Source organism: Artemia franciscana, chromosome 4, assembly GCF_032884065.1.
Source record: "Artemia franciscana chromosome 4, ASM3288406v1, whole genome shotgun sequence".
Classification (NCBI taxonomy): Eukaryota; Metazoa; Arthropoda; class Branchiopoda; order Anostraca; family Artemiidae; genus Artemia; species Artemia franciscana.
Genome location: NC_088866.1, coordinates 3,048,529 through 3,063,255, shown reverse-complemented (window position 1 = coordinate 3,063,255; position 14,727 = coordinate 3,048,529). Strand labels below are relative to the sequence as shown.

General features: G+C 36.8%; 1 protein-coding gene across 1 annotated transcript in view; it reads right to left on the bottom strand.

The window, feature by feature from the left end:
• LOC136025863 (TRPL translocation defect protein 14-like) overlaps positions 1 to 2,530 on the bottom strand; it is a 37,864-nt gene extending 35,334 nt beyond the window's left edge. The window contains exon 1 of the mRNA XM_065701904.1: positions 2,492 to 2,530. The gene's annotated coding sequence lies outside the window, so the exon portion shown is untranslated. The remainder of the gene's footprint in view (positions 1 to 2,491) is intronic.
• Positions 2,531 to 14,727: the final 12,197 nt, after the last annotated feature.

Sequence of the window (14,727 nt, the reverse complement as noted above, 5' to 3'; positions counted from 1 at the left end):
ATTTTTTATTGCTATTTTTTTGTTGATCCTTTGGCAAGTAAAGACCAGAGCGATCGAAATACACGTCTTTTGCAGTAAAAACACAAATTATACCGATGGGTTTTATAGGGTTTGAGAGTTTGCATCGAATAAGAGATCTATTATCTATTAGGATTTAGATTCAAGAATTTGATTGAAAGACATATCAAGAAATTGAATCAACCAAAAAGGCGACAGAAGTGATTCATCTCGAAGTGATGTACTGCCAAAGGGCATGGACGACTGAAGAGAAAGGAAACTGAACCATGTCTACGAGGAACAAATCAACACCATCAACCACAATTATCTAACAAAACCATAAAGCTTATTATAAAAAAAAACTTTTACAGTAATTGTTTTTTTGTGTATACCTGTACGATTTTTTTTTAGTTGCCTATGTAAAGAGCAAAGTGGACTCTCTCTATTTTTTCGTCTTTTTTTTTCTTTTCACCAAGGAACTTCGCATGGATGGAGTTGTCGAAGAAACTTCGGAGGAGGCTAAATCGATTGGAAAATTTAAAGTTCTTGTGTTCTTTGTTAGACTCAAAAGTGATTGGGGGCAAGTACCCTCCCCCTTATTCCCCTAAACATTAAACAGGCATAACTCAGGAATAGCTTCAGGTGTTAAGTTGGAAGTTTCAGGGATTGATAAGGGGAATGATCAATTGACCAAAAGGCAATATGTGCACAATATTAATACTACAACTGACTTCTCTATTGTGAATACTAATAAGGACTAAGGTTATAAGATGAAAATTAGAGGAAACGATGAGGATAAGTTGAACTATTTCTAAACACACTATGAGCATATAGGTTGTCAAAAGGATATATCAGCAATATATCAGGAACGGCTTAGAGTATTAAGTTGAAATTTCCAGGGTATGTTAAGTGGGAGTTTGAACTAGCCAAATGACACTTAGTCCATGCTGATACTACTACTTATTCTACTACTAGTCAACTGCTTCTACTTAGGATAAGGGTATTAATGTGGAACTTACTGGAAACGTTGAAGGGATGTCAAACTAAATCCAACCATACTTTGCGTATACCGGTTGTCAAAAGGGCGTATCAACAACATCCCAGGAACGGATTAGGGTATAAAGTTGAAACTTCCAGGGCATGTTAAGGAGGATGTTAAACAAACCAAAAGGCACTATCTGCATACTACTACTGCAACTGGTATTACTACTACAACTGCTAATGCTACTACTATCACTACTACTACTACTGAAGCTATGTATTAAGATAAAACTTTCAGGGAATTTTAAACTTAATTCAAACTTGCAATATAGAAACAGGTTATCAAAAGGGCGTAACAGCTATGTCCCAGGAACAGGTTAGAGCAATAAGCTGAAATTTTCAGTGCATGTTCAGTGGGATGATGAACCAACCAAAGGGTACTACTTCAACTACTTCTGCTGCTACTGCAACTACTACAACTAAGACTAAGGGTATTAAGGTGAACTTTTAAGACAAGGTCAAGGGGGTGTTGAATTAAATCACAAGACACTCTATCTATGCAGGCTGTCAAAAAGGCGTATGGGCAATATCTCAGAAACAAGTTAGGGTTTTAAATTCAAACTATCAGGGCATGTTGAGGTGACATTGAACTAACTAAAAAGGCAGTATGAGGATACTACTACCGCTACTACTAAACCGCTACTAGTCCCACAACTCCAGCTACTGCTACTGCAACTACGACTACTACAATTACTAACGTTGTGGATATTACAGTAAAACACTTCGATTGCGGCTAGATGCTACTACTTGCGACTGCTGCTACTGCTAAGTCTAGAACTGCTACTACTACTGCTCCAACAGTTTCCAACTGTTTCTTTTGACTTATTATTTTTTACTAATTATTTGACTTATTTCTGCTCATTTGTGGTTTAAAGTACCTCTTTACTTTTCTTTGAAATAATTCTTTAGTAAAAAAAAGTTTTTTTTAACTAATTACTAAAAGGAACAACAAAGTACATTTTACTTTTTACTTCGCTTGTACTTGAATTTTATTTTGCTTTGTTTTTTCGCATTTACTTTTTTAATTTAATTTGAATGCAAACTTTAAATAACTAGACTTAGTTAAGGGTTTTTCTACTTCTGCTTATTAACCGGTTTCTAATCTCCGGTAATAATTGTTTTATACAATAGGTAAGTGGCGCTAGTAGTTTCAATTCCTATTATGACATATGGGTGCACCAAATATATCCCTTTATTAGTTTTATATTACATTTTTCAAAGTGGTGGCCCCTGTGCCACTTTGTAGGAAAGACATTCGTCCAACCAGGAATAGCACACTACCGTCACGCATGGTGTACGAAACCTGATGTATCTATGGTTTCTTAGAGTTAGATAACCCTGGCTTTTTGCTAGCACCACTCAAAAATAAACCCTACTAAAGAAAATCCAGAACCATGCATAAGCCCCCAGTTGCACAAAAGACGCAAAACTTAAATAATAAAGACCTACAAACCTTAAAAGTATGGTTGCCGTCTCAGGAACACGGTATACCTGGAGAAAAAATGAATGGGAAAAAGTAATCCGAAATTCGGATGAATCTTAAAATATTTAAAAACAGACATATATAGCTGTCATATCAAACCAAAAATCAAATTACCAACACAACAAATGGACAAAAGGAAAAATACTGAGTTTTCGAAACAGAAATTGACCCTTAAATACAAATGCTGCATTGAAAGCTAAAAAAACAATGGATGGGGGAAAAATATAGCCATAGAAGCTAAATAACGAAACTCCTTAAAAATTTTACTTTTCAAAGAAACTTACTGTTTCCGAAGGACGAAGTACATTTTCAAATTTGAAATTTTCTGTATCTTTCAGATAAAACATTTCAAAAAGTAACAAGATGAAGGAATGAATTTATTGACAAAGAAGATAAAATTACAGTGAATTTCACAATATATTACATTATTTATAACGAATGTATGTACAAACAAAGACAGTTTTTTGGTCCCTTTTATTGCCTTTTGTCAGGTTTCGTTTTCAGAAATCAATTTTTTTTCTATTTTTTTGTCTGTACTTGGCTTCCCTTAGCCTAAGAGCTTAATGACCTGAAGACTATGGTTCCAAAATTTTCTGCATAAACTTTCAAAGCATCAAACATTGTCACAATTTTTCTTTTCAAAGGAAAACTAGGGTTTCCAGAAAGGATACACTATGCTTTTATATTACAAGTGTTCTTTATCTTTATTTGAGACTTTTAAATCATATTCAGGTGCAGGAATAAATTCATTTATAGATAGTGATTTCCAAGACAAGACAAGAGATTTCCCCAGCAGAAACCATAACTTGCAAGCCTGGGAAGAAATGTCTGAATCAAATTCCTATGTGGAATATCAATTAAAAAATGGTATCACAAAAACCAGAGAGAGAGACACAAATAAAGACACAATTTAAGAAATGGGATGAGGACCACCCCCAGGAAGAACAAATAAACACCATCATAAACACTTGTTCAACTTTCATTATCAAGGTAGTTTTCTAACATTATCTATCAAAATTCCTTTTAGTTTATTTCTTAAATAAATCACAGGTATATAGGATTAAATCTTGTTTCAGATTACAGCGTACTTATTCGAAACATGAAACAAAATATACCTGATTCACAAGGACGTAGCCATGATTTATGTTCGGGGGGGGGGGGATAAAAAAATTCCCAAAACACATTCAAAAATTGATTATATGCATTTTGTTACGTTTGTTATTTTTTACGAGTCGGGCAATGTTCCAGGGGAAGAGGAATATTCAAGTCTTGTAGCCCCACCCCCCCCCCCCCACCAGGATAGTACCAGGCTGATTAATCTTCTTCATTCCTCAGAGGATTCAGTAGTAATATTATATGCAGGTAACTCTTAGTAAAATGGATTGGCATAATATTTACATCACTTGTGACACCTATTTGTAAATATTCCTGCTCTCTGGATTAATGACTAAAGACCATTGTAGACTAAGTAGACTCTACTTAGTAGAGTACACAGTTTCCATGAAGAGTCCCACATTTCAGAACTGTAGAATTGCAAAGCACTGACATACGGTGCGAGTCCTTATTCATTAATACTTATCATATTTCCTACAATCATGAGATATTACTGGACCATAACTCAAGACCATTGCAGACTAAGCAGACTCTACTTAGTAGAGTAAATAGTTTCCCTGAGGAGCCCCATATTTCAGAACTGTAGTTTTGCAAAGTGACGTTAGATAACATGAGTGCTTATTTGTTCATGCTAATCATATTTCATATAATCACAAAATATAACTGGCATTAACTTTGGACTATATACAGCGAATGATATAATCAATTGGCTACTCTCAAGCTGTTCGTTTTATATACTACATGTTAAGTGGGTCAGGACAAACCAATTAAGGTAAGAAGAAGGTACAAATTAACCAGAGAACCTCACAATTCTTTGGGAAACCAGAAATTCTTCCCAGATAATTCGTGACATTTTCTAGATAACTTGTATGTCACTACAACTGATTTTAAAGCGAATCCATTAATAGTAATCCAACAAGAAGTTGGAGGCGGCACATACACCATGAGCCCCTATGCGGAAATCGGTGCAAAGTTGTTACCATATAGTAGACTTCTTTTCATGTTGTCTGAAAAAAACTTATGCGTGCCAGTAAAAAGCAACCTATGAAATAGTCTTGAAAAAGGAAGTAGAACTCCCCGATTATTCCATCGAATACTTTTTCTTCAAAATAAGAGTTGGAATTAGCCCACTTTATTTCCCAAAGACTAAAAAAAAAGTCATTGTTGAGTTTGTGAGTTTATACTTTTCATCTATCTGGGCCTTTCAGAAGCCAAAATGATCAAATCCACTTTTTCACACTTTTTTTTAACTTATAGTCTTCCCACGGTGGTTGGCGCATAAGACGACCACGATGTCTCTCAACGACAAACTTTCCGGCATTTTAGACAAAAGATCTTGAAGGAAATGTCCAAGTCCCACTTCTGCTGTCCACGTCTTCCAATCCTGGGAGGGACCAGACATAAAATATCATGAGGTGGACGGCCTTCCCTCATCCTCACCAAACACGCCATTGACGGTTTTTAATTCATCAGCCATTGACGGTTTTTAATTCATCAGAATCAAGTGGCCATTTCGTCTTTTCCCAGACATAGACTTCGGCAATCTTGTCTGTCGAATGAAATCAAAGCATGTGTCTTGGAAAAAAAGAAATGACCCCTTGTTTCTGTTAGGCATCCCCATACAAGTCTAGCTGCTATTAAGTGTGTTTTTAAATGCTAAAAAGATCATTGAACTTGATCACGAAACTTATGAATAATCGATATATTCAGAGGTAGGCCACTACTTTGCTCTCATAATAGCGTTTTGCTTTAATTTTTATGGAATCTTAACACATCGGTAAGCGCCGAGTAAAGAGTGTTCCACAGCCCATAGCAAACGAATTGTCAGAAACACGTCAAAAAACTGTCGAGTGAGAAATTTATCCCTTGGTCCAAAATCCCTCGGGCTTCAGATGTTCCGTACAGTTTTCCAGCATTCAGGAAAATAAAGTCGAAGTTCCGTTTAGTTGCTCATTCGTTTCATCCGGTTGTCCTATTCTTCTTTTGAGGACGGCGCTTTTTATCCATTTTGTCCTCTTTTGTCGTCCAAAACAGCAAGCAAGGGCAACCATCAGTGCTTAAGTGACTTTGTCTGCATATCCTTCAGAAATAGGAAGTATGTAATTGGATGCTACACAAGTCACCAATAACAGTTTCACAAAAAGTGGCCATTTCGTCTTTTCTCAGATATTAAATAAAAAAAAACTAGTTTTTTAAACTGAAAGTAAGAAGCAATATTACAACTTAAAACGAACAGAAATTACTCCGTATATGAAATAGGTTGTCCCCTCCGCAATCCCTTGCTCTTTAAGATAAAGCTTTTAATTGTTTTAAAAAGTAGAATTGTGGCAGAGTCAAACTTTAGCGTAAAGAGCGAGTATATGACCCATTTCATATACGGAGTAGTTTCTGTTCGTTTTAAGTTTTAATATCGCTCCTTAATTTCAGTTTAAAAAAGAAGTTTTTTATTTAAATGTCTGAACGTTTTTGAATTAATGCATTTTTGATTTTGGCTAAATCTTAAGTTTTGTCCCAATTCTTTAAGAATGACAGCTGAATCAGAAAGGCAGTAGAATAAATAGTTGAAATTACTAAAAATACTTTAGCATAAAGAGCAAGGTATTTATCTCCTCTTAAATACCTCGCTCTTTATGCTAAAGTATTTTTAGAACCCCTCATATGCGTAATAATCTCTGTTCGTTTTAAGTTTTAATGCTACTACTTACATTCAGTTGAAAAAACTTTTTCGCGTTTATTTTCTCATTGTTTTTTTTTATAGTAATGCTAGAAAATCCCGCGCCCTTTTCATTGAATTTCTCTTCCCCCATGACATTTTCCTTCAAGAGAAGATATTCCCACATAGCACCCTCCCCTCAACCCCAATCCAAACCAAAAAAAAATCCCCCTGAAAACGTCTGTGCACTTCCCATTAACCATTACTGTGTATAAACACTGGTCAAAGTTAGTAACTTGCAGCCCCTCCCCCAGGGACTGTGGGGGAGTGAGTCATTCCAAAGACATAGTTAATATGGTTTTCGACTATGCGGAACAAAATGGCTATCTCAAAATTTGGATTCGTTGACTTTGGGAAAAAAATGAGCGTGGGAGGGGGCCTAGGTGCCCTCCAATTTTTTTTGTCACTTAAAAAGGACAAGAACTTTTCATTTCCGTTAGAATGAGCCCTCTTGCGAGATTCTAGGACCACTTGGTCAATACGATGACCCTGGGAGACAAAAAAAAAAAATTAACACGCACCCGTAATTTGTCTTTTGGCAAAAAAATACGAAATTCCACATTTTTGTAGATAGGAGCTTGAAATTTTTGCTAAAGGGTTCTCTGATACACTCAATGCGATGGTGTGATTTTTGTTAAGATTCTTTGACTTTTAGGGGGTGTTTCCCCCTATTTTCCAAAATAAGGCAAATTTTCTCAGGCTCGTAACTTTTGATGACAAAGATTAAATTTGATGGAACTTATATATTTAGAATCAGCATGAAAATTCAATTCTTTTGATGTATCTTTTAGCATCAAAATTCCGATTTTTTAGAGTTTCGTTTACTATTGAGCCGGGTTGCTCCTTACTACAGTTCGTTACCACGAACTGTTTGATAGGCAACAGTTATTCTCAAATTCCTAGATTCATTTTTCAAGCAGCTTAGCAAACGTCCATGATTCGTGTTAGAATTTCAGCACAGAGAAATGGGGCTCTTAAAGAGAAGAAGTTTAGATCTCAGGGACTACACTGGATTTCTCTATACATTCATTGACTCGTCAAGGGCCTTTCGAGGGCAAGCAATGCGTCAATATTCCCATCGGCTTTAATAGTACTCCCAAGGCACGGGCCAGATAGGGCTCTGACGTTGTTACGCATGATTTTTATTTTCTTCATGCTGGTCAGTCCAACCTATTTTCGAACTTTCAGTAATAATTGTCTGTAGATCCTCTCATACATGTGGTAGGACGGTTTACATATCGACGAAATCCCTGTCCAAGAAAGTGTGGATCTGGTTCAGTTGCATTCCGCCTGCGAAGTTGCAAATTAAGATAATGTAATAAAAAGAATAGTAAACAGTACTGGGGGGCAAAACACAGAACTGTTGGACACCAGAGTTTACCATGAGTCGATTGGAAAGTTTAATATTCTCCGTTGGCACAGCATATTGCTCGTCTTAACGTCTTAACGCTCAATTTAACGATGAGACTGACAATCTTATCGGATAAACCATATTTTTCTACGCACATTTTCCACGTATTTTTCCAGGTATATTTTTCATTTCTATTGATAAGCTATCAGCAGAGCCCTAGCAGTAATAACTCTAAACAAGCGGAAAGTCCGTTTCGTTCCCCAGCAAGTGTAAACCGAGCCCTCCATGTTCTTCCAGGGCCACATTTGGTAATTATAATTAGGATGATTAAATAGTTTTCAAAATATGCATCTAGAGAAAAAATACACATGAGCAGTATATCAGGGTAGCAGAATATCGATGAGCATGTATATCTAAGAACACCGCGGTCAAAAGAGGAGGTAGGATAATAGATGCAGACCTTAGTGAAGTGCTACCCCCTACATCCAGGTTGACCCAGACTGTCACTACCTAGTATACAAGTTGAAATCGAATTATAAACCCCACAGAGACAACAGGTCCACAAAGCTAGATCTGAGGTTTTTCTTCGTGGGGAGAGGGGAAGGAGAAGGGTATAATGGCTCCATAAAATCTGAACATCCACCTAAAAAGCATTTATCGCTTTAGTTCTTCCTCTCTGAACCCTCCGTGACGTTTTCAACAAGATCCTGAGGGATCCAACCCCCTGTACGCACTCATGGGCGAGGCTTTTATTTTTGCAGGGGAGATTGCCGGGATTTAGCCATACCATAATGAATTAAAGCTGAGCCCCCCATACTAAAAGTGAAATTTATTGATCTCTTAGAACATTTTTAAGGCTTTAATCTGAAGGGTTAGGCCAAAAGTTACGTTTAGAGGATTTATTTGGATTGTAACCCCCCCCCCCCTCAAATCATACACCTATGTGTACAGCATCAGATCGCATTCAAATGTACCTGGCAATTAAAGATTAGCAATGCAATTCCTTTAAATTAGTATCATAACATTTACTCTAGATACTTAAGAAGTCTAGGAAAAAGTTCCAAAATCAAATTTGCAAATTCGCTAGTTTTTTAGAGGAAACAACAATATGAATATGATGCACTTCATTTTCCGCTTTAGACAAATGAGCCGAAATAATTGGTTTCATATTACGAAATCATTACCGAGCTTCTTAGAGGAAGGAAGTATAGATTGCACACTAATTGCATCGTTTTTTTACAGGACCATAATATTGTGCAATTATTGCAGATTACAACTTGCATAACCAGATATGACGATGCAAAGTATTTATCGATTCAGCTCTTTGTTTTTACTGAATCTGGAAGTGAACCCAAATCAAGCCTTGAGGTAGGAAGTGTATCGAGAAATGTTTCATTGGAGGGGGGATCAGGGACTTCTAGAAGTTGTAATCTTTTTAGGACCTAATTTTGAATTATATTTTCCCTTGTTTTCCAACTTGATTCTTTGAACCGACTGCAGTCACAGTTAAATTCGGTACTTGTCTATTATATACAAACATACTGGAGAAATGAAGCTTAGTTTAAATAAAATGTGATGAAAATAGAATACTTTATTAGCAAAATTGTGAAGGTCATTTGTGAATTATTAAATTGGGAGCTTTGGCGTCGGCTGACAGTCTGGAAGATAAATAAAAATTTCGTTATTAACGCGATTCTCGACCTAGTTCGTTTCAGCTTATTATTAACACGATTCTTGAGGACACCGGTTAGTATTCTTTAACTAGCAATAGAATATAGTGTCTCAACATGGATGTTCAAATTAAGATTTAGGATTTGCCAAGAACCAAGGGACAGGCAAATATATTTTTCCAGGATAAGGGGTTGTTGCCCAAAACACTACGTCAATGAACACACCATGACTGTGTACTCTTACGAGAAGCAGCATTTTACGCAAAAAAGTAACATTTTTAAATACGAATGTCCATTATAATTTGTTTTGCCCAAGATCAATCCTCAGATTTTGCTTCCAACAGAAAGGTACCCACACCCCATCCCTCGAACTCTCAATAGACACAATGTACGTATCAACCAAGTCAAAATAAGTAGCCCATAGCTTCGACTTGCTTTGGACTTAAAGAGAATCGAAAACCTTGTTTTTTTTTCTTTTTATTGTTTTTTTTAATACAAATGTGTGATCCTGATTTCAACCAGGTATAACGTGCCCACTGTTCAACTTAAATTTATTTTGAAGCTGACGTTTTGAAACGGGCTATTTGAGGGGTTCGATACCCTTGCCCAGGGGGATGCAGGAAAGTATGCAGCTAAAATGACTTTACACACAAAATTACTGCACCCCAAAATTTTTTTTTAATTGATGAAAATGAAATTAGATTATAATGAGAATAATAAAAAAATATTGAGATAGTCATTTGATTCAGCATAGTTGAAAGATTTAATAACTGTGCCTTTGGAGATAATATTACCCTCCGAGTCCCTGGGAAATGGATTGCAACTTGCGCAATTTGCCCGTTGCTGCCACATAGTATTTGTTATTAGGAAATATATAGAAATTTTCTGGTGGAATTTCCTGCGGGGCAAAATTTTCCACGGGGAGGATTTTCCGCAGAAAGATTTCCGGAAGGGGATTTTCCAGAAGAAATTTTATGCGGTGGGGGATAAGGCAAGAGAACGGTATTTCCCGGCATGATTTGAAAAACGATCAGAAATTATAAATCAAGAAAAGTTTTTTTTCAACTGAAAGTAAACAGCAACATTGAAACTTAAAACGAACAGAAAATTATTCCGTATATGAGGAGGTGTGGGCTGTCTCTACGTCAACCGTCTTTTTAAAAGATTATCACCAAAAGTTCAACTTTGGCAAAAAGTGGGGTTTTAGGAAGGGGCAGCCTCCCCCCCCCTCTAATACACAGAATAATTTCTGTTCGTTTAAGTTTTAATGTTGTTCCTTAGTTTCAGTTGAAAAAAAACACTTTTATTTTAATTTCTGACCTTTTTCATATCCTGCCAGGAAATCACCTTCCCTCCCCCCGTGTAAAATCTTCCCCGACAGAAAATTATCCCCGTAGAAAAACCCTCGCTGGAAAAAAACCCTCCGAAATTTCCTTTGTATATTTCCCAATAACAAATGCTATGTGTGAACAATGGGCAAATTGCATACCTTACAGCCCTTTCCCCAGGAACTATGGGGGTTATGTCATCTCCAAAGTCATAATTATCCGACTGTTACAATATGCTTAGTCAAGATGCTATCTCAATTTAAATCAAATGTCTTTGGAGAAAAAAGGACCGAAGTGAAGGGGGCTAATTGTCCGCCAATGTTTTTGGCTTTTTGTTTACTTAAAAAGGGCACTGGAACTCGTGACTCCGGATCAAATGAGCCCACTTCCGAAATTCTAGGATCACTGGCTCAATATGATTACCCTGGGGAAAACAATAATAAATAAATGAATAGGCACGAATCCGTGATCTTTCTTCTGGCACATATTTGCATATGCATGTTCCCCGTGTCCCGGTGTCCTGGTCGTCATTTGTGCCCCGGTCTTTAATTTCTATTCGAACAATCCCTGTGTCCCGGTCGTCATTTATATATCCCGCCTGTGCCCCCGCCTGTGCGTCCCCGTTGTAGTTGTGTCACTGTGTCCCGGTCGTCATTTATATTCCCTGTGTCCCGGTCGTGATTTGTGTCCGGATGTCAGATTTTGTAATTTCTCTTTGAGGTTCCCGGTCGTCATTTATATTCCCTGTGTCCCGGTCGTCATTTGTGTCCCGGTATGTAATTTCATCAGTTGACAAACATGACGTCAGTCGACAAACAACTTCATGACGCATACAGCTCAATCCTTACAATGACGTCAGTCGACACACAAACATGACGTCACTCGACACATACACACACACACACAGACAACTTATTTATATATATATATATTTATATATATATATATATATATATATATATATATATATATATATATATATATATATATATATATATATATATATATATATATATATATATATATATACTAGTTGGTGGGGCGCTTCGCGCCCCCCCAAGCCCCCCCCGCGCGCGTAAGTCGTTACGCGCCATATTAGTTACGCGCCATTGTAGTTGTGTCCCTGTGTCCCACCTGTGAATATAGATAGATTTATATATGTGTTTCAAACTACGTAAAAATTGCGAATGTACAACATTTTTGGTTTTCCCACTACTGGGAGCTTTCCGTTTCCAATTGCAAGCAATTGATCTGAAAATGTTTGACCAGAGTCATCGTTTTGCAATCGGACACGCATATTTGTAGTTAATTTTAATATTTTAACGTGTGCCCATAAATTAGAATTTTTCAGGCAAGCATTCATTTCGTCTGCAGGAGTTAAACTACGTAAAAATTGCGAATATACAACATTCTTGGCTTTCCCATTGTCTGTGCATATACAAAGCCGTATGCACTAATAATGACGTCATATACAAACGTTCTTTTTACAAACAAACAAACATGCATACACACAACTCGTTTTTATATAGATAGATAGATAGATAGATACAATACAAATTAACTGCGTAAAACTTGCGAATATACAACATTCTTCGCTGTCCAATTGTCGCTGCATATAAATAGATTGTCAGGTTTACCGACCCTCGAACATGCAACGTACAATTGTCCATGGGAAAAACAATCATTATTAAGATCTATACCACATTTTTTCTAATGATTGACCTTGAGCTTTGTAAAGGTGATTGCAAATGCTAATCGAATTGGGAATTGCAATCTTTTAAATTGAAAAGGCAGATCCGTTGGAATCATGGGAATGCGAGAATAAGAACAGCCTCACCCTCAAAAGGCCCTGTCAAGATTGTGGCCTCTATTAGGTTTTCCATTGTTTTTTTTACGGCAAGTCGCGTGCCATTGCAAAGCTTTGGTGGGTTGATATTTCTTAAAAGTATTATTGGTACGCCTATTTTTAGTTGTAGCACGTGTGGTGGAAACCCTGAAAGATCTATGGAATTTAAAAATTCAGAAGGATAATTAACCGCTTCATTTGGTTCCAAAACTGTGTCGACTGACTTGCAAAGGACTGCCTGGTCTCGAATCTTGGTCAAAACAATGTTGTTGATTTCGTGGACGTCTATATTTTTGGGTGCGAGAATCGCTCTTTCACTTAGCCATTTATTATTTTATAATTTTTTAGAATATTCGGAAATACTTTTTCAATCAATTCATTTTTGGACGTCACTAAATTACAGAAACCAGCAGGTAGTTGTATACGTCCTGAAATTGAGTCTATCGTATCATAAATGTCTTTTTGTTCCGACGTTAACTTGGAAATGTTATTTTGTACATACGACAATAGATCATTCGTACTGTAACTTTGTTCACGATCCAACTCTACACATGTCGAAACAGCAGCGATACGGTTAGGTGAAGGCATTCCCAAATCTTGAAGAGGTTTGTTTGCCATACGTACGCACAAATCTTCTATAATAACTAAGTGTAGATATAAATTTCTGATGTAAAATCAAAAGTCATATCTGACGTCTCTAACTGTTCACGATGGAGTATATCTTCGGACATTTTTGACTTATATTTTTCCCCATAACTCTGTAGGAGCTGATGGAGAGCAAGTGCACGAATTTGACTTGGGGTTGACGTTTCGCACGCGTCATTGATGCAGTTATCCCAGTGTTGGTCATTCTCCAATAAATTCAGAGCTTGGCATGCACTACGGTAAGTGTCATGTATAGTACCGTTTACAGTTTCTCAAATACTCAAAGGATGTCGGACCGGGTACATTCACCAAAAGCAGGCGTAGAAAGAAGCATTCATGTTGATTGGGGTGAACGGTGTAGAGTCTTCCTATCGTGGTATCTTTGAAGATGGTAGGTTGGCCGTAAACCCACTGGTTATCTACTTCGATGGTGGTACCGTTGACATTGTAGTTCTTCAGTCATTTTACAATTAGAAATTTCTCTTTTCAACGGTCTTCTTACAATTAAAAATTTGTCTTTGAACAATATTCTTAAATACCTGTGTCCTGGTCGTCATTTATATTCCCTGTGTCCCGGTCGTCATTTGTGTCCCGGTATCCCAGTCTGTAATTTCTCTTTGAGTGTCCCGGTCGTTATTTATATTCCCTCTGTCCCGGTCGTCATTTGTGTCCCGGTCTGTAATTTCTCTTTTAGTGTTTTTTCTTTTTAGTATTTTTTAGTTTTTTACATTTTTTCTTTTTTCAGTTTTCTTTTTCTTCTTTATTTTTCAGCTTCACTATGAAATACATATCGCCAAACCTTTGTTTTTTTAACTAAAATCTGGTAGGCATTGATGACCTTATCCAAGTCAAAATCCCAAACCCAATCATCATCGCTATCATTTTCAGTTTTGATATGTTTTGACTCTCGCTGTCCAGGTGGATCTTCATCTAACTGCGCGGTTTTGCGTTCTTTAGCCTCAAGCCTGTTTCCTGCTGTTCTTTTGATTCCTCGGCACGCTTTCTTTTCTGACTTTCTCTATCAGCAGCAAGTGTTTGGCATAGACTCTTTGAGCATCTTCATCGGCTTTTGCCATTGTAAGTTCATCAGTCATTTTAAACTTAAACATTAATAGATTTCTACGTGAACATACATGTCTTAAATATCTTTAATGACGTCACCGTCATAGCAAAAATGACGACAACTAACTTCATGACGTCAGTCGACACAGAAACATGACGTCACCTGACACACAGACAGACAACTTATTTTTATATATATAGATATATATATATATATAGATAGATAGATATATTATCTAACCCAAATATTTCAAACAATATTTAAACCTGCCTAAGACCTAATATATTGGATAATATTCCGGTGTATTTGCCCAAATAGCGTGATGAACAGTGAATCCTCTGGTAGAACCTCACTCAATTGGACTATCTGTCTTGGCTTTTTCTACAATTAGCCATGACTTGATGCCCACAACTATTCCATTTTAATTCAAAATCCATTTTAATATATATATATATACTAGCTGTTGGGGTGGCGCTT